Raw genomic sequence first — 21367 nt, 5'->3', positions numbered from 1 at the left:
TGCAAAGTTACTTATAGTTTGTAGAATGTCTAAAGTGGACTATCGAAATAAAGTGTTACCGAATTTAATAAAATAATATATTCTCACTCTGTGTTAATGTCAGGTTGTGTGCAGGTTGCTGAAAACGAGGATGCAGGAACTTCAAAGTAGTTGATTTATTTACAAAATTAACTTCAGGAACATACAAGAACAAAATAAACTCCAGGACTTCAGGGTAAACACAACCATACATTGACGACGACCAACAAACACAGGGAAAACACAGGGCTTAAAAGAACTGAACACAAACGAGGAGCGGGAAAACTAACAGGACTGAACCAAAATCACAAAGACGGGGGGGAAACAAGATCTCAAAACTGAACTAATAACAGGACTTAACCAAAATCACAAAGACAGGGGAAACCAAGATCACAAAACAGAACTCAACACATAGAAAAATGACAGTTAAGAAGCGACATTGAACCACAGAAGTTATTTCACAACTGACATGTATTTTGATTTTGGAGCAAAACATGATATTAAACATACTAACATACTAACCTGTTGTCAAGAGCGATTGTTTTATTACTTATTTTGAAAAGTAAGTCCAGGTAAGTTCATTTGAATGTTTTCATTTTAAATTTTAATAATTTCATTTCAAAGCAAAGAAGGCTAGGTAAAAGGACCTATTTTTTTGTGTTCTACCTAAAATGTGCTGGGAGCCCACTGTTGCTATAGTAATGAACTACACTTTTACATGCATCTGATTGACAGATAAATCATGCGCTCTTATTTCTCTTTTAATTGCTAATGTTGAGTTTTTTTCAGCTTTGTACAGTTTGCTTCGTACATTTAGTTTAACTGTATTGTTAAAGAGGGCAAGCTTTACCATTCAACTGAACTGTGTGCATGCATTTTAGACACTTACATTCAGTGTTGGGAGTAATGCGCTACTAAGTAACGCGTTACTCTAATTCCACTACTTTTAGCTGTAACGAGCATGTAACTAAATATATTTTTATCAAGTAATGCAATTACAATTACTGAAATTTAAATGAGTTTGTTACTCGCGTTACTCTCTTTTGTGAAAAATGAATGCTTGCAGACAAGAAGACAGATAGGCCTACTTTAGCTGCTTCTGATCTAACGTCGCAGGACCTCATGGTGGCGCAATGATACACCAATCAAACAATGAGCATTAAACCAGATGTGGTAGGTAGGGGGACACTAAGACCTGGGGAAGAATTGTGTGAGGCATGACCGTAAAGGGTGCTAGGATTAATAATTGTCACACAAATTAGACCAGGTGAAATAACTTATTTAAAGGGAGACAAACAAGTAGAAGGTGAACAGGAAGCTGGGCTCTTTGATCGTTCAGGAGCGAGCTGACGATTATTACAGTGCATAACGCAAGCTGCTAAAGCAAGACAGTAACTGTTTTGTGGTTTTGTTTACTGTGTTATAAACGTAATGTTATGTTCTTTGTTTGTTGCAGCAATTTGATACTTCATGAGCGGGGCTGATGACTAAGATATCAGGGGATAGCACGAGCTACTAAAACCAGGTATTAGCTGAATCGATAGTTTATTGTTTTTGTTTTAGAAATGTACTAACGTGTGCATTTTTATTGTAGGACTGTTTGGCACCGATTGTTATCTGTTTCATTTAGAGTTTTGTTTTCTACTTTGCCTATTGAAGATATAGTGTTTTATTGAGTTAACTCGCTGGAAATGGTGTTTTAAGTGCATATGTCGAGGGAGTCCCTCGTCTTGACTAGACAATTGTTGGGAAGTAAGGACATGTATGGTGTTCAGGAGAATGAAGGATTGCTGAGTTGTTTGTGTAAATGTGTTTGTGTTTATTTTGTTTAGGTTTTCCCAGGCGGTTGCACTCGAGGGGCAGTGGGCGCACGTGTGGTGTTTGCTTGTTGTGGATGCTGTGGTTTGGTGTGAGGGTGTCACATATAGGTAAATGCTGTGGTGAATTAATTGGTGTTGGAGTATTATTCATTTCTTAACGCCACTTGTACTTCGGTGTACTGCCTGGGTCTTATTTTGTTCTTTTTCTTTATCATTATTATTTTTGTTTAATGTGTCCATATTGAAGGGACGTTGTGAAATAAAACTGCTGTGTAAAAGCTTTTGTATCAAGATCCTGACTGCTGGTTCATTTTATACATGATTTGCCTGTGAACTCATTAACAGGGAGAGGTTACACAGAGCATGGCCGATAGTGCAGATAGAATGAGCTTTCTCTCCTGGAAGGTATGTACATTACTTTTCGCTCATCGAAATTAAAGACACCGAGTGTGTCCGAGAGCGCGCTTTACTGTGCGAGAGAGACTGAGTGTGTCCGAGCATAATATAGTTTAATAAATAAATTACAAATTTCAGCATTCAAATAATCTCTGTAGCATATTGGTATCATCATCTGAAATGTTTAATTAGTTTACATGGTTATAAAATAAAACTCCAAAATAACCTGCAGGGAACGTTCAGAGAACACATCTTTGTTTGACCGGTTGTGAATACGTGCAGCAAACATGACTAGAATTTGGCTTAAATAAACTCTGATGATGACGTTCTCTGTAGGTTATAAAAATAAACCCCCAAAATATTATATTTTATTATTTATGTTTGTTGGCCTACATTGTTCAGTATTATATTGAGAACACTTTTTGTTAAACTGTTTACTTTTGTGAGGAAGAAAATACTTCAAGTAGGCTATACAGTATGTCTACCAGTTGTAAAGGTGTGCGAGTTTTATAATCTTAATTTGTACTACAAAGAGTGTTTGTGTATGAATATTTTGAATTACTATTTATTTATTTTTGGTTGGCTACATTTCTTAAGATAATTTATTTTTAGACTTTGTTGGCCAGTTGTGGTCTGTGCAATACATATTAAAAGTTCTAAACCATCTATTGTGTTTTGTTGTTGCACTATAGTAATAATATTTTAATATTTAAGTTAATAGTTGTCTCTCACATTCTCCCACAGCAACATTAAATTAGTGTAAAATGTTTTATAATAATTTATTCTATTTAGTGTCCGTTTCATTCATTAAACATATTTAAAATTGGGGGGTTTCCAAGTTATTTCACACATTTAAACATTTTTTTTAAAGTAAGGCAATAGTTACTTTTGTAATGATTCAACTCAGTTACTAACTCAGTTACTTTTTGTGAGAATTAACTAGTAACTACAACTAATTACTTTTTAAAAGTAACTTACCCAACACTGCTTACATTGTTCTTGCGCAATCCATGCAATAACTGTGTCCTTGTTTTAAGCCAAGTTGTCTATTTACTTCAACTGCTCAGTGGTATGGTATGACCCATTTTAGGAGTTGCTATTGAATTAAAATTTAAAATCAGAATCTGAGCATTGCTCACATACATTCACTAAAATGTTAGTGATACTGATTTAAAACGTGACTCGAGTGCCAGTTTTTGAATGTCAAAGCCAGTTTGAACACCCCGCTCCTTAGCCGAACCGGAAGTTTCACACCCGAGTCAGAACCTATCAGTTATTGGCTGTGTTACGTTCCACCTAGTCTAGGATAGGGGAAGCTACATTAAAGATAACTAAAACAAAATATTAACAAAACAAATGTCAGGCTCAAAAAGTTGCATACCAATAACAACAGAAATGTGGTACAAGAAGATTTATTGGTGTAACACAATTATAGGGAGAGTTAAGACTTCAGGAGTGAGAAAAAACAAAATGAACAGGGATTACCCGCGGTACAGCGGAAAGTGGCAGGAAGACATAACGTCTCCGTTCCCTACTCAGGGAATGAGGGTTACATACGTAACCGGACGTTCCCTTTCATTGTCACTGTGAGTTACGTCGGATGACGACGAATGGGGTTACCAGTCTAATCACGCCACCTTCTCAGCTGTCTTCCAGTGCCCTGCGTAAATCTGAGATCACTGTCGTGAGACTGGCACGGACGAAGGACTCCTATTTAGCACAGCACTACCAAGGTACACTGGGGAGCATATCCCATAAGTTTAGAGGAAATATGCAATTATTGCCAACCCAGAGGGGGGGACTTAGAGAATACACATCTGACCCGGAGGGATGCATATGGAGAACACTGGGGTATCCAGCCGCAAGTGGAATATTTCAACCCCCGGGGTGGCAAGGTGGCTTGCCAAGGGTAAAACACATGCTCAGAGAGGCTTACAATGGAAATACATATGTGGGGGTCGCTCAGAAGAGGGACCATGCACACGGGAGGCACCTAGCCGACGCGCAGGCAATAGACACTGGCGCCGACGTCAGGAGTGCTGGAGGAACTCAGGGCTTTCGGAGAAGCTCACCTGAGGAGAATATCGCACGTATCCAGTCCATGGAGTGGAATGGCAAGCAAGCAAAGACATGTGAGTGGGTCCAGTACTAGCTGGTTAAAGCGAGTACATGAGAGGACACTGGCTCCATTCGGAGATTGTTCCACTTCAAGCATAGGCGACGCCTAGCGGAAGAGAAGGTAGCCACCACCGCTGGTGGTAGGGTACTCAAACCTGCCTCGTCCCGTCCAGGAGCCATGTGTGAAGGCTCCAAGATTGGGACAAGGGTGCCATAGGGTGCCCCGTCCCTGAGAAAGGAGGTCCTTCCTCAGAGGAATGGCCAGGGAGGTGCTGTCCTGAGGAGTACTAGTTAGGACAACCAGGTCCAGGTGGGCCAGTGCGGCGGGACCAGAATGACCTGCTCCTAGTCTTCCATGATCTCGCACAGGTCTGTGCCAGACGGCTCACTGGGGGAAAATGCATACTTGCGGGGCCCCGTAGCCAGCTGTGCGCCAGTCCGTCCGTGCCAAGCGTGCCCTCAGACAGGGAGTAAAACAGAGCGCAATGGGTTGAGTCGTAGGTACGGTCTGAGTCGAAGGAGAACGGAAACATCAAAGTAGGCGTCCTTCAGGTCGATCACTGCAAACCAGTCCTGTTGCCACACACATTCGGAAATGAGTTTGGCCAGGAGCATCTTGAACGGCAGCCAGTGGAGGGGGGGTTCAGATGCGCAGGTCCAGGATTGGCCGTGACCCACTGGATTCTCTGAGACAATGAGGTAGGGGCTGTAAAACCCAGACCTCATTTCGGCTGGAGGGACAGTCTCGATCGTACCCTTCGCCAGTAGGGTAGAAACCTCCGCTCTCATGATAGGGGCATGGCCACCGACCATAGTGGAACAGACTCCCCTTAAGCAGGGAGGAGACCGTGCGAACTGAATCGCATAGCCGAGCCAATGGTTCGCGCGACCCAGCGGAACAAATGGGACGCTCTAGCCAGGCTTCCAAGAACTGTGCCAGTGGAGTCATGCGAACCACAGACGTCCCCTCAGTGGTGCAGCGAAGCAGCATGACCGGCCCGGACGTGGATGGCATAGCGGCCCGGTGTGGGGGCACGGTCATAACCGCACCCTGAAAGAGGAGGCCAGGGAAGGACCAGCGTTCCGCGGGGGCCTGCTCTGCCAGGGGTGTGGCGACAGGGGGGGATGAGAGTGGTACGGTCCGGGGACGGCACTGGCTCTGTCATCCGGCTCTGAGACAGAAGGGGATGAGGGGTGCACTGCTCGAGGGTGGTGCACCATGTCGTCCGAGAACTCTGTGTTCTCAGAGACGGGAGAGTCAGTTCTTTCTGAGAATAAGGATTCTTCCCCGGCCCTCCACCGGGGAAAGGAGTGGCCCTGCAACCAGCTTCTGGTAAGAACTGAGTCCCATCTCTGAGCAGCCCGTCTCAAGAGTGCCGCTTAACCCGGTGATAGCGGGGGGCGGGACTGGAGAGGGCTGTGGCGTCCCCCTGCAGCTTCCAGAGCCAGCCCAGGTGAATGGGCGGGGTGGGAGCCGCGGGAGAAGAAGCACTCTGAGGACACAGTAGCATCGCAAAAGAGCGTTTAACCGGGGACCCCAGTGTACCCATGGGGAGCGGCCCCGTCGAGGGGAGGAAGGGTGGAGGAGATCAACGAGGGATCGGTGGAAGACACGGGGGTCTTCGAGGATTTCGAGATTTCTCTCAGGGCAGGAGTACTTAATTGATTCAAATCGCTGTTATTTTAATGTATTACGTTCTGCTCTCAGGGCAGGAGTACTCAATAGATTAAAATTTCTGTTATCTTAGTGTATTACGCACTGCTCTCAGGTCAGGAGAACTCAGACTAAAATAGCTGTTATTTTTAGTGTATTACGCGCTGCTCTCAGGGCAGTAGTAGTCAATAGATTCAAATCGCTGTTATTTTGGTGTATTAGCCTACACACTGCTCTCAGGGCAGGAGTACTCAATAGATTCAAATCGCTGTTATTTTTAGTGTATTACGCGCTACTCTCAGGGCAGGATTGCTCAATGGATTCAAATCACTGTTATTTTAGTGTATTATGCACTGCTCTCAGGGCAGGAGTACTCAATAGATTAAAATAGCTGTTATTTTAGTCTAGTACGCTGCTCTCAGGGCTGGAGTACTCAGATTCAAATAGCTGTTATTTTAGTGTATTACGCGCTGCTCTCAGGGCAGGAGTACTCAATGGATTAAAATCGCTGTTATTTTAGTGCATTACGCACTGCCCTCAGATCAGGAGTACTCAGATGAAAATCGCTGTTATTTTAGTGTATTACGCGCTGCTCTCAGGGCAGGAGTACTCAATATATTGAAATCGCTGTTATTTTTAGTTTATTACGCGCCGCTCTCAGGGCAGGAGTACTCAATAGATTCTAATCGCTGTTATTTTAGTGTATTACGCGCTGTTCTCAGTGCAGGAGTACTCAATGGATTTAAATCACTGTTATTTTTAGTGTATTACGCACTGCTCTCAGGGCAGGAGTACTCAATAGATTCAAATCGCTGTTATTTTTAGTGTATTCCACACTCCTCTCAGGGCTGGAGTACTCAATGGATTTAAATCGCTGTAATTTTAATGTATTACGTGCTGCTCTCAGGGCAGGATTGCTCAATGGATTCAAATCACTGTTATTTTAGTGTATTATGCACTGCACTCAGGGCAGGAGTACTCAATGGATTCAAATCGCTGTTATTTTTGTGTATTACGAGCTGCTCTAAGGGCAGGAGTACTCAATAGATTAAAATAGCTGTTATTTTAGTCTAGTACGCTTGTGAGGGACAAAGCAGTTAAGTAAGAGGAGTCACAAGGGAAGTTAAAAAATAAGGATTTTTATTTCCCAAAAATTGGGACAACAAAATAAAAATAAAGTTTTGGGCCCATAAAAGAGGTCAAAATAAACAGACAGTAACTAAAGCTCTGAACATAAGAAACTCAAAAATACAACTGACCTTCAACAAAAGAAACAAAGGGGACTTATATATTGGCTGATCAACCCAATTTTGACACACAAGGGAAGACTAACAACAACACTACTACATAAACTACAAATAACAGCAAAACCTACCTAAAAACTTATTCCAAAAAGAAATGTACTTTTACTTAACCTTAACAAAAAAAAATATTATAATATAAATCTTAACCCCAAAATATCTAAGGAAAAAAATAAAGCTACCCCACAGTCCTCTCCAGTCCCGCCCCTCCAACAGGTTTTATCGTAGTTTTTGGAAGAATGTCCGGTTGTGAGACGTTGGAAAAATAGGTCCACAGTTTTACAATGAATGGTAAAACACCTGTTGGGAAAGCATCTTTTGGAGCGATTTTTGCGTGAGCATATCAGTGAACACCCCAGACCAGTCGGTGAGTTTCACGTCTTTGTAAACTAAAGTTTAATGCGTTTATATGAATGATTGTTCCAGTGCCCCTATGAAACCATTGTATAGGTGGGGGAGGGGGGGGGGTGCTAACACAAAAACCTAAAATTATCAGGACAGCAGCATGTGTCCAAATTTTTATCTTAACCGTTCGATTTAATCAGAAACGATCTTAAAACAGGGCTTTACTTGTAAAACACCGAACTTACCCTTTAAGAGAGGAGTGTGCTGTGAAACATGTGACTGGAGTTTACTATGTGAAAAGGAAGCGCGATTCATTTAGTTTGCAATGACTTTCAACCAAGTGTGCAGCCACTTTGTAAGCTCTCTTAATTTTAAATGTTTCTTGTCTGCTTTTATGATGTACGCTTCATGTTGTATGCTGTCGCCATGCTATGTTTGTACTGTGTTTATGCCCGATGCACGTTAAACATAACGCTATGCTCCGGTAGATATAAGCAGTTTAGTTAACTGATAAAGAGAACGCTATACTCCAAAGTTATAAGTTGATGACGTGGCCGTAGCCATGGGAAATAAAGCTAACATTTAGACTTATTACATCACTATACCAGACGTGTCCATTCGTGTTTACTTTCTTTGGCTTTATAAATGTTTGATGAAGTATGAATCGCAGACCGGTATTTAATGTTAGTGACGTTGTTTTACTGGTTCGCCGCGGGGCATTCTGGGAACTGTAGTTTCCAGCTGTAGTTTCCTGCTTGCATAGGTTTGGTAGGAATAGAGTATGGTGCATAAATGTTTGAAGTGTGAAGCGTGTACATGAAAATTATGAAACGATTATTATTATTATAGCATATTAATATTGCTTTATGATTTGTATTTTGATTAATGTTATTTATTGTTGCATATTGTTATTGGGCTATTGAGGTATGTTTGTAGAATGCACATGAAAATTGAAATTTTCTTATTATTTCAGGTTTATTACCTGCTTATCATTTGTGGCAAAATAAACGAACAAAAGTGAAATACCGAGTAATATCCTGTGTACACTGGGTTGCCCTTTTCGTGGGGAGAAAACGGAGCAGTAATAAACCAAAACGGCCCGAGAGTGTTAAGCTAAGTTTCCCACTACCCTATCAGCATTGACCAGTGAAGGAGCACCAAGGAAAGAGGATCAGGCCAAATAGACCCCTCTGTCAAACAGCGCCTTGGTCAGTGCAGGGAAAGGAAGATGGATTCGGCAGAATTAGTGGCCTTAAAAGGAAAGCGCTCAACAGCACAGAGCTCTTTCCGCAAGAGAGACAAAAAGTTGTCCCTCACTGTAGACTTCCTAGAAAAAAGGGTGCTTATTGATGAGATCAATAATGATCAATAATGACGAGGCACTTGGTGTGGATTTTTGAAAGCTGCACGACACTGGACTCAAATATGTTGATACTCTAGGGGAAGTGGATAGCGAGGAAGAAGAAACAGAAAAAGAAGCGGCTCATGTAGAGGAGAAAATGGCAACATGCTTTGCCACCCATACAGAAACGCTTCGGCTCGCTAAGGAGACGCTATGGTCCAAATTTGCCTATGTCGACCTTAAACTGTACGCCCATGGTGCAGAGGAGAAATGTACTGAAGTGGAGAACACTGATGTGAAGGAGGACGTCGACTTTCAAGTCCCGAGAGAGAGCCTGTTGGAGAGAATTAAAATGCTTGAGCAGAAGGTGTTTGAATGGGAAGGTCTTGTCCCTGGAGCCAAGACAACAGTGTATAAGCAGCAGCTATACAAGCTGGCCAACAGACTGCATGACTTGGTACGGAGCTGGCAAAAGTTGAAGCGGGTAGAAGAGGTCGACCGGGGAGAAGAAGTTGAAGAAGCAGGTATTAATGAAGAGCATAGCAAGTCCGGCGAGGGGCCCACTAGAGTTAGCACGCAGCCCCAAATTCCCAGTGTAACACCTGTATCCAGTACTGGAGCAGTTGCGTTTCCATATGCACCTCAACAAAGCATCCCTGGCCTGCATCCCGGGGCGCACGGCTTCAGACCACAGATCAGTCTTGAAAGAATACGCCTGCCCAAGTTCTCGGGAGACATGACCGACTACTATAGTGGGAAGAGCTGGAACAGCTGGGAAACTCACTGAGGACGGCTGGTGTTACAAGGTCCCACCTCCTGGTAAGTCTCGGCGACAGGTTAAAGAAAGACTTGGTTCTGTCTAGCTGTGCATCGGCGGATGAAATGTTCAGGCGCCTCAATAAACGCTTTGGGAACAAGGCGAAAATCATCCTGAAGATATCCGAGAAGGTATAGGGTCTACCTTCCGTAAAGGGAGATAACCCTAGGAAAGCAATTGAGCTGATTCAAACAGTGGAGAGGGCCCTAAGTAACCTTGTGATCCTGGGAGAAGAGGAGGTAATAAAGAACCGGTGGGTAGCGCAGTCCCTTGAATGCAAGCTACCAAGTGCTCTGATGAGAAATGGATTGCGCACAAGACAGAGCCTGTGAATGGTTTTGCTCCACATAACCACTTCGACTGCTTACTGCGCTTTCTGAAGAGGCAGGAGGTGATCATGGAGGAGCTAGATCAGCTGGAGGTAGGCCTTAAAGAGGGAAGATCCTCAGTGAAAGGCTCGGCTGACAAGCCAGAAGTAGTCAAGAAAGCGTTCCCCAAAGCTACTTCAGGCCGAAAGAGTCTCAGTCGAATCCACGCTTAAAGGGGTCATGAACTGGATTATTTTATTATTTTATAATGTCGCCTGGGGTGCCCTTATAATGTGAGTATGATTTTTACATCAAACATTGTCATAATTAAGAAATAAAAGGCATTTTTCCTAGCCTGATTTCAGCCTTTGATTTGAACGCTCTGTTTGAAGGGGCGTGTCTGCTGTGACACTTCAGTGTAAATGCCCACTGCTGTGATTGGCTGACATGTTTGCATATAAAATAGCTAGTATTACATGTGAAACTCTCGGAAACTACTAAGTTTTTACTATTACAGCTATCGAGAAGATTAACAAATTTTTAAATGTATTGTTTAAAGCATTATATTTAAATCTATTCCATCACATGAAAGATTGCAGTGATGAGCTGAGCAGATGACATACAGTCTGGTGATCGCTTGAAGAAAGATCTCATTATTGCAACGAAGTTTTTGCACACTCACGAATGCTTTTTCACCAAATAACAATGCAAACACGACGTAAATACAGGTAGAGCTTCGTTGTGCAGTGTAACAGCATCATTGATTTCATAACGAGATTTGCGCTCTGTGTGATTGATTGACTAACAGCTTGGGCGATTGGAAAGGGAGCGTCCTTTGGTCACTTTTTTTTCTATAACTTAATCACAGTTTTAATATTATTTCATCTTAAGAGAAACGATGTGAAGTTGATCTTTTAGTCACTGATGCATAAACAGTATTGAATGATTTTGAGAGAAAGATAATACTGAACTTGAATAATTACACATCAGAAATCACTGCTCACAGATCAGGCATTAAAATAAATATGGTTACTTACATGTTTGTGGCGTGGCTGGCAGATCCGTAAAAGTCCGTTTGCAGAGCCTGTGTTGGAAATTGTGACTGATTTTCTGTTGATTTAATAAAGCTTAACCACACATTCCTTATATTGGAATCCGAAGGAAGCTTATGCAGCAACTGTCTTCTTCCACAACCAGGTACTGCACAATATTTTGTAAATGTTTATTGCTTGGTAGCTCGATCCAGTTTAGCAAAATTACCTCGTCGTAGGCCTATGTTATAGCATGTAATGCGCGAGTCGGTGGGCGGGGCTAAACAGGCCATGTTGAAGTAGGGCGTTGATCTTCTTTTGCAGAGGAGGGGTTTTATCCTCTTTGACGTCATAGATCCCCACTTTGAAAAACATGTTGTTCGCTGAGCCTGGTGTCAATAAAAACTTTTATTGGACTAACAAGGAAGTTTTCAGTTCTGAAACTTACAGGATATTCTTATAGTATGAAGACCTCCTGTATGTCAAAAGCTCAAGGAAAATTTGATTTCTCAGTTCATCACCCCTTTAAGCTCGTGCACTGCCTGTGCTGATGAGACACACACTGGCAGGCTGTTTGCCTGCAAGGCCTTCAGGGAGTTGGATATCCAGAGGAAAGATATCCCATCTAAAGACTCATGGGATATGCAATTGGTGCCTTTACTTCCACCTAAAGGATGGCCGTTGCAACCCGAAGTTCCTCTGCAGTAAAATGGACTGCCGCAACGAAGAGCCTCACCACTATCTGCTCTGCTCCAAGTCCATCCCTCAAGAGAAAGACGTTGGGAACGAGGTGCAAGGTACCAAAAGTGTGGAGAGAAAAGGTCTCGGGCTGACCAGCAAGCAAGAAGAGCTCCTAGCGAAAGTCACTCCGGAATTACGAGCAGAATTCAGGAAGGTACTTTCCAAAAAAACTTCAGCTACGATCTGCACTACTGGAGGTGGACTGAAAGAGTACCCAGTTATAATGATGTTATTGGAAGTGACAACTAACTCAGGCCAGCTGATAGGCACTCTTATTGACCTTGCTTCTGACACCAACTATATAACAAATAACGCTGCCCAGCGCCTTGCACTGATTGGTGAGTGCATCAAGTTAATTGTCCAGGGAATAGGAGGGATGAAAATGACAGTCATAACCAAGAGGTACTCCCTGCGACTAAGAGTGAAGACCATCAAGGGGATGGTAATGGAGCACAAACTGCTCTGCTAGGGGCTGGAGAATATTGCGGAAATAAGTCGGCCTGTCACTCCGCAACAACTGTAAAAGATCTTTCCTGACGTCACAGCAGAGGAGCTGGTTCGTCCTGAGAACATCGATCTTCTGATCAGCCACAGTGAAGGGTGTCTAGTTCCACAGCCGTTCAAGTTGGAGGGAGATCCAGTACTCTGGGATGACCCATTGGGCAAAACTGTTGGCGGTACTCACCCTGATCTCTTCGAGGAGGTCGATCTAATGCTACACCAGTCTGAAACTCACTTTGCAAGGTCTATGAGAACATCCTCAAGGGTGTACAAGGAGGTCCTTGTGGACACCAAAGACTTGAGTGAGGACCCAACGAGGATGGAAGAAGTGAGGCTCAGCAGCACCACTGTAACGAATAAGGAGGTGTTTGAGTGGTTCAGGTGGGATAGTATTGGAGCAGCATGTGACCCGAAATGCAGGAGCTGCAAGTGCAGCAAGTGCCCTCCGGGAGCCAAAGAGATGACCCTTGGAGAAGAAAGGGACTTAGAAAAGATAAAGGACTGCCTCTCTTATGTGCTAGCGGACAAACATAGCGATGCCCCACACTGGGATGCGGCCTACCCATGGAAAGTAAGCCCAGCGATTCTGCCAGATAATCGCCGAGCAGTAGAAGCGACTTTCCTGAACACCGAGGCTCGGCTGGCAAAAGAACCTGTGTGGAAAGCGGCATATGGAGAGCAGATCCGCGAAATGGTATCAAGAGGAGCAGCCATCAAGCTCACGAAGGAGAAGATCAAAGGCTGGAACGGCTCAATCTGGTACATCAGCTATCTGGTTGCCCTGAATCCTCATTCTAGCTCAACGCCAGTGAGGATAGTCTGAAACAGTAGCCAGGAGTTCAGAGGGTTGAGCTTGAACAACCTCCTGCACAAAGGCCCTGATTTCCTCAACCGGATCCGAGGTGTCCTGCTTAGATTCAGGAGCAGATTGTATGCTGCCCTTGGCGATGTAAAGAAAATGTATAACTCAGTGTGGCTGAAGGACGAGGAGGTCCACCTCCATCGATTCCTTTGGAGGGATAACCCCGAAAATGAAGTGGGTGTGTTTGCCGTCGTCAGAGTCAATATCTGCGACAAGCCTGCTGGATGCATCGCTCAGGTTGCCATGAGAGAGACGGCAAACTTGCCTCAGTTCAAATCAATGGTTGAAGAGCGCCGGATCCTGACAGAGGACTGCTATGTGGACGACATATTGACGTCGCATGATGATCTCCAAACTCTGGTCAGGATGAACGAAGGGGTGGAAGAAATCTTAAAAGCAGGTGGCTTCTCCCTCAAGCCCTGGGTCCTGACAGGCCAAAGTGGGAGGAGTGGAAAACCCATTTACCTCAGCAACGTCAGGCTAACAGAGCCCAAGACTCTGATACTCCCCAACCAGATGCGAGATGAGGAGAACAAGGCATTGGGATTGGGATATGAACCCGAATCTGACAAACTCCATGTGCTGACGTCAGTGAACTTCTCAAGGAGGAGAGGAAAGATGAGGATCGGTCTGGATCTACGAGAGGATGATATCAGAGGCAGCACCCCAGACCATCTCACCCGACGCATACTACTAAGTCAGATCGCAGGGTTTTATGACCCAATCGGTCTGGCCTCACCTGCCAAGCAACGAGGAGTGATGCTCCTAAGAGAGTCCTTTCAGGAAGCAGGAAGAGACCATCCCTTCAAGGACACCTGGGACGATCCTCTTTCGCCACGTCTTCGAGAGGCTGCAATAAAACTCTTTGAGCAATACGTGAGGCTTGGCCAACTTAGATTCGACAGGAGTCTTACACCCTTTGGAGCCATAGGTCACCCAATGGGGATCACGTTTTCTGATGTTAGTGAAGCTTCCTACGGAGCCGTTCTTTACCTACGGTGGGAGACAGAAGATGAAGTCATAGTGAAGCTGGTTGAATCAAAGGCCAAGCTCACTCCTCTAGACCAGAAAGGTGATGTCATTAACCCTCAGGGGTCTGAGGGATTTTCTGGGTCCTGGAGGTGTTCTGACATGCTCTGACATATGTGCTTTTTTCAGTTATTTATAAACATGTTAATGGCAAAGGTGTAAATTCACTCTATATAGCACAAACGGGGCTACCGTAATATGTGAGCAACATGTATGTACATGTTTGTATTTTTGAGAGAATATTGTTTATGCATGGTTATTGAAAAAACTAAAACTTAAAGTGTCTGAAATAAGGCCACAAAACACATACTAAATATGTGTCCACAAGACTTTTGACTAATGGAAGTTGTCGCCTAGAGTTTTTACTTCAAAATTATCTGAAAATCATCCTGTCTAATCATTCACATAACACAATAGATTGATTAAAATTGTGAAAAACATTTTTTGTTTGCCAAGGCAATATGCGAATGGGCGTCAACTGCCCAACCCCCTTGTGAATAATTAGTTGGTTCACACCTGAGAAGACAAAGACCCTGCATAGTAATGAGCCTTTCATTCAGGTGTGAGAAAGAATGCAAGGACCCCAAAGAATCTAAGGACACTATATATATATATATATATATATATATACATACATACATACACACACACACACATATATATATATATATATATATATATATATATATGGGTCATTATACGAATACGTGCCATTTCCCACTTTTAATGTTTGCTTTTCAAATTACTGTTTTGAAAATCTTTAAGCCCCTTTTTCGATGAAGTAGATCCTTTGAGATATTTTAGCATAAAATATATGAAAAATTATGATGATTCTGCGGATGTAAATGTAAACCAATTGTTTTATTAAAACATTAAAATTGCATTACAATTAAATGATCATTTGAACATGTTTGGCCTTAACAGAATAAGCAAAAAATATAAAAAATATAAAAAGGTGAAAAAGTTTGGATTTTACTATTTCCACATTACTATTTTTAATATTTAAAAAAAAAAATTAAGAGTAACACAGTCACACATCTTTATGCCACTCTTGAAAACAGTTCCTGTTCAACTGAAGACATAAGTGAACATTGCATGCCTGGCATTTCCATGGTGTTAATTGCTTTTTACTATGCACTGCTTTGCAATGCACACATGTGCGGCGACCAAGTGTGGCAACATCCCTGCCTTCTGATGGCAGCTCAGCTCCTGGAACCGGTACATGGTCACTTTTGGTCCGTTTTGGTGCTGTTTTCTGTGACACACCACAGAGCTCTGTGATAAGTTGCTCCATAAACTCTTTATGAGACAAGTTACCATGTAGCTCTTTGTGCACAATGAAAGAGTTGGTGGAAGCAAAGTCCAAGAAGTGTAGAAAAATCTTTCTGTACCACTTCATGGTTTTGTGCTGCGTTGTGTAGTACTGTAACAGCTGATAAGACAGGTCAACGCCCCCCATGTGTTTGTTGTATGCAGTCACAGGTGCAGGACATGGAAATGTCTTTGTCCTCCATGTATCTTGTGTTTTCACCCTCCTCTGTGCAGTGTCTCCCGTATAGGCAGGATGGATGGTAGAACAGACAGATACCTCTCGTGTGTCCATCCACTTCACAAATACAAGAGGTCCATTCCGAATCCACCTGATGGATCCCCTGGCAGATTTTTTAGAGAGTGACTTAGCTGCATTCCGAGGGCAGTCCTTCCTGTTGTCCCTGTAAGTCCCACATGCACCAAACTTCATTGCAAACAAGTCTTTTAGGAGCTTTGGACTTGTATAAAAATTGTCCATGTACACATGGTACCCAGAACCCAAAAATGTGTGGTCCAAAAGAGATGTTACAGCATCATATGACAGTCCATGGCCTGTGGGAAAGTTGTTCTTTCCTGTGTACACAGAAAAGTTCAAAGTGTATCCATTTGAGGAGTCTGCAAGAACAAACAACTTAAACCCCATCTGGTTGGCTTGGCTTTCATGTACTGTGTCATGCCTGTGTGTGCTTTGCATGCCACCATTCTTTCATCCACAGCTAAGTTTCTCTTAGGATGATAGATGGATTTACAAGCATGAAAAATGGTGTCCATGAGAGGTTTGATCCTGAAAAGACGGTCATGTTCAGGTGTGCCCCTCTTTCTGTCATTCTCCTTATCTGCATCTGGGTTACTCATGTGCACATCCCATGAAATGGTGCGGTATCTGTCCCTGGACATAACTGTAGCTGGAAAGGGTATGGAGAAAACACTGCTTTGCCGCCAGTAGTCAGCTTATGGAGCTGACATTCACCATTGCCATGTAAAACAGCAGCCCAATGTAGCGGTACATCTCACCGATGCTGACATCTGTCCATTTATATTGGCAGCCTTTTGCAGTTGCCTTGGCAGCCTGGGAATTGGTGTTGTGGCACAGAGTTGACACAGCACTTTCTGAAATTTTTTTTTGAATAGACTGCGAGTCTACAGAGTCTACAGAGCTACAGAGCAGAACCATGTCAACATCGGTCTCTGTTTTCCATGACAGTGTGGACTGCCTGTTGCTCGCCTGCTTGTTTGCCTTGGCTCTCTTCGGAACTGGTGCTTGGACATTGTCACATCTGTTATAAAAAAGAAGAAAGAAAAAGTGTGAGCATGCTGATAACACAATCAAAGAAACTGTATTATTGTCATTATCAATCACTAATTACCATGGATTAAAAAAAGACATATTTGTAATTTCACACAAGAATAGGAACTTTTACATTATGAAGATGTAAACACAATTAGGCTATATTTCATCATTAAAATATTACGTCTATGCACTTACTCAGTATTATTCTCGATCGCACTGAGAACTGAACGACACCTGCGTGTCCCTCTGCGAGGTGCTGGAGAAGGAGAGCTGCATGATGCAGCCACATTCCTAAAAAACAAAACAAAATAACTGTTAGCATACATTATGTATACAACAGAGTATCTGTTTATGGCCCATATAGAACGCACGCATTTGCTCCTACAGTAGTCACATTCAAATCCAGACTCAAAACACATCTGTTTAGCTGTGCATTTACTGAATGAGCACTGTGCCACTGTTCGTCCGACTGTTTGCACTGTATTTTATTTTATGTTTTAATTACTCTGATTTCATGTGATTATTTCTGTATTTTATCTTTTATTCTAAACTGTTTTAATTATTCTGATTTCTTTTGATTATTTTAATTTCTTCTATGTAAAGCACTTTGAATTACCATTGTGTATGAAATGTGCTATATAAATAAACTTGCCTTGCCTTGCCTTGCCTTGCATTTATGATAGGCTATACTCAATGAACGGATCTTTCGTGAACGACACATCACTACATTTCAAACATTTACACCTGTATTCACAAACAGTGCATATAAGGCAGTAAGCATGATAATTAGTGTCATAGGCTAACCAAAACTGAACATTTGCGAGTATCTATGGCCCATATAGACCGCACGCATTTAGGGATAGGCTACACAATGAATGGATTGTTCGCGAACGACACACAAACGAACGAACTTACATTTCAAACATTTACACCGGTACTCACAAACAAGTATTTACGCATGATAAAGTGTCATAGGCTAACCAAAACTGAACATTTATATATAAAATATATTGTATTTAGACAGTATCACGTATTTTACCGGAGTCTGAAATATATTTCTCTCAATCACATAACCTAGCAGTTATTCGCGAACAAAATGCATTACACATAAGGCAGTAGGCTATTTAGCATGATAATCAGTGTCATAAACTATTTAAAACTGAGTGATATATATGTAGGCTGATATACAAATATGTTTAGAGAATATCACATTTAAAAAGTTTACACGAGCGTACACGAATGTTAGGGATATTGTGAGGCAATATTTCCTATGTCAAAAGCTAGCCAAAACTAGGCAAAATATAGTTTAAAAATTCATTTGAGCTCTATATGATCAGAAAAGGAATTATATAACACTAAACAACTTACTCCGAACTTCTATCCTCGGCGAGATCAATTCGTTCTTGAAAATGCAGCCGTTCGTCGTCCGAGTCGCAATCTTCCTCTGAAGAAAAGGTGAATTCTTCATCGCTGTCCAGAATCATCTGAAGGGCCTCTTTGTCGGAATAGCGTGCTGCCATCCTCAAAACGTGATGAACTATCAGTGAATCTTCGTGAGAAGATCAGTTTCTATCAGAGAAACTTCGTGTTTTTATGGCATTGATCGGGGGGCGTGCCGCGTGTGCTATGCATAGATCGCCTATTTACCATGTGAAAAGCTCTGAGGGCGTGGCGGTCTCAGCTCATTAGAGATAATGAAGGGAGAACGAAAAAAACTGTACCTCTCCTTGGTTTCAAACGGATTACATGAACTGGAAATATTATTTTTTTTAGTAAATTACTTCATTTAAAAGAAGAGAATTTCAGCTTCATAAAGAGAAATCTCTCGTATCTCTGTGACAAGTATTGACAGAGTTACAGTTCATTTTTCGGACGCGTTTCATAATGGACCTCACTGACAAAACGCGCATCATGTTTATTTTTCTTTATTTGACGAAAAGCACAACACTTTGTTTTTATTGTGAGTACCCACAAAAAAAGACACTTAACAGGATCTAATAATGTACAGCACTTATATGTAAGATCAAAATCAACAGAGTAATTTGAGTCTCTTTTGCACTGATAAGGAAAAAAGTGAGCTGGTATCGCCGGCGATACCGCAGACCCCAGAGGGTTAAAGCAGAGCTGTGCCGAGCTGTCTTTGCATCCCACCTGAAGACATACTTCGAGAAGCACTGCTACATCAAGGTCGATCGGTGGATCCATTTTGTCGATAGTCAGACAATCCTGGGAGCCATCCAGAAGGATAGTTATGGCTATCAGACATTTTTTGCAAACCGGATTGGAGAAATCCAAAAAGCCGGATCAGTAGAGAGCTAGAGTTGGGTTGAAGGAAGACAGAACGTCGCCGACCGCATCACAAGGGAGGCATCCCCTGAGGAGCTTGCTGAAGGATCAGTCTGGCAGGAAGGCCCAGAATTTTTGAAGTTGCCTGATTCAGATTGGCCTGTGAAAACTGCCAGAGAGATCAATCCCTCTGTTGTGGAGAAGATCGGGGGACTTCGGAGGAAGGCGTTCTCAGCACTGGTGATAGCAGGAGCCCAGCCCAGGAAATGGTCAGGCCCAACCAGTGTTGCACTTGTGCGTCTTGTGGACCCCCGAAGGTTCAGTTCACTGGCACGGTTATGCGGGACCATCACTTGGGTGAGACAAGAAGTAGAAATCTGGCTAGATAACAGCCAGGCCCTAGTTCAGTCAAAGTGGGAGGCAAGACCATACCTGTCTGTGGAAAAAAGAGCAACAGCTTTCAAAGATCTAGCTCTTGAAGCTCAAGATGGTGTCGAGTTCCAGGACACAACCCTAGATCGCCTGGTTGTTCAGAAGGAGGAAAATACAGGACTCTTGCTCTGCGGAGGGAGAATCCAACGCTGGAATGAGGATAGAGTGGCTGTACCGCTAATCCCATGCCAGTCGTGGCTCGAAACCCTACTGGCCAGGGAGGCACATGAAGAAAATCATGAAGGTGTTGCCTCTACACTTCTACGGACAAGAAGGAAAGCCTGGATCATGCAGGGACGAAGAACAGTTAAGAAGGTGCTGTACAACTGTGTCACTTGCAGAAAGCAAAAAGCCAAGATGTGTCAGCAAGTAATGAGTGATCTCCCTCAAGAGCGTACAAAAAGAGCAAGCCCATTCGAGAATACAACCCTTGACCTTTTTGGCCCCATTCAAGGTGAAAGACCCTGTTAAAAGAAGGACAAGTAAGAAGGTCTGGGGTATTGTTTTCTGTTGTATGGCCTCGAGAGCTGTCCATGCGGACTTCACCGATGACCAGTCGACAGAAAGCATCCTCCAAGCGTACTCCCGCTTTGTTGCTCTGAGGGGGCATCCAAGGAAACTGTGGTCTGACAGAGGCACCAACTTTGTTGGCGCCAAGTCGGCTCTGTGTGAGCTGTATAAAAATCTGGCTTGCTTGCAGGCTACGTCCATAGAAGATGTAGCCGCTAAGAACGGGACTGAGTGGAAGTGGGATTTTCACCCTGCAGACGCATCCCACAAAAATGGAGCTGTGGAGGCTGCTATGAAGCTTTTGAAGAGGGCGCTCATGAGCCTCAGAGGAGCTACAGAGTCTGTCACATGGGGGGAGCTCCAAACTCTGTTCTATCAGGCAGCCAACCTGACAAACGAACACCCAATAGATGCTAGAGCTCAAGAACAGGAAGACTCAATCGAGTACTTAAGACCCAATTCCCTTATATTGGGTCGAGCATCGGTTGGAGGAGACACCAGCGGGCTTGACCTAGAGACCCATCCCTGGCGTCGTCTAAGGGCTATTCAAATCGGAGTGGACCGGTTCGGGACAAAGTGGAGGGAACTAGCTGGCCCAAATCTGTTCATTCGAAATAAGTGGCACCGGACAGAGAGGAATGTCAAAGTCGGCGATCTTGTCTGAATTGCTGACCCAAATGCTTTGAGAGGTCAGTTTCGTTTGGGACGGATTCTGACAGCTTACCCTGACAGTAAAGGAATTTTCAGGGATGCTGACATCGCAACATGTAATGGCCTTCCTGTTTCCCTGGTGGGTGGCCGAAAGAAGAGGAGTTCTGTACTGCCCATGACAGTTATCAGAAGAGACGTGAGAAGACTGGTGGTTCTTCTCCCGGTGGAGGAAGAAATTCATCCACCCCAGCCACCATGCCACTTCCTGAAACCCTCTTATTCTGCACACCCCCCTATTCCCTGCCCCATCACCCTGTCACTGCCCTTAACCCTGTTGGCTGGTTGGTGTAAGCCTAGCGCTGCCACCATACCCATCACATTGCAAATTCATGAAGTATGAGCATGCACATCCCATATTTCGCATACCCGGGCAGTACACCACACACCTGCCAAAGGGATGTGATTAACTTGAACATTGGACTAAGCTGTTCCTCCATCGGTCGTGCCTTCATCAGAAAATTACATATAGACATTGTGCGAAGCTAAGGGCTTTCCAAAGTGAAAAAAAAGAGGGTGTCACGAAGAGGGGTTCTTTGAGTGATT

The 21367-nt window shown here is 43.3% G+C and overlaps 1 long non-coding RNA gene across 1 annotated transcript; it reads right to left on the bottom strand.

Moving 5' to 3' along the window:
• Positions 1-15125: 15125 nt before the first annotated feature.
• On the bottom strand, positions 15126-17215 carry LOC143708843 (uncharacterized). Its single transcript, XR_013193678.1, has 2 exons — positions 17081-17215; positions 15126-16871 (listed from the first exon to the last, which is right to left on the bottom strand). It is a non-coding gene; the product is annotated as an uncharacterized LOC143708843 (long non-coding RNA).
• Between the last annotated feature and the right edge of the window lie 4152 nt (positions 17216-21367).

Source organism: Siphateles boraxobius, unplaced genomic scaffold (assembly GCF_051911475.1).
Source record: "Siphateles boraxobius isolate OS27281-9 unplaced genomic scaffold, OSU_SipBor_1 43, whole genome shotgun sequence".
NCBI lineage: Eukaryota > Metazoa > Chordata > Actinopteri > Cypriniformes > Leuciscidae > Siphateles > Siphateles boraxobius.
Note: the sequence above shows the minus strand (reverse complement) of the source record. Positions and strands in the feature narration are given on the sequence as shown.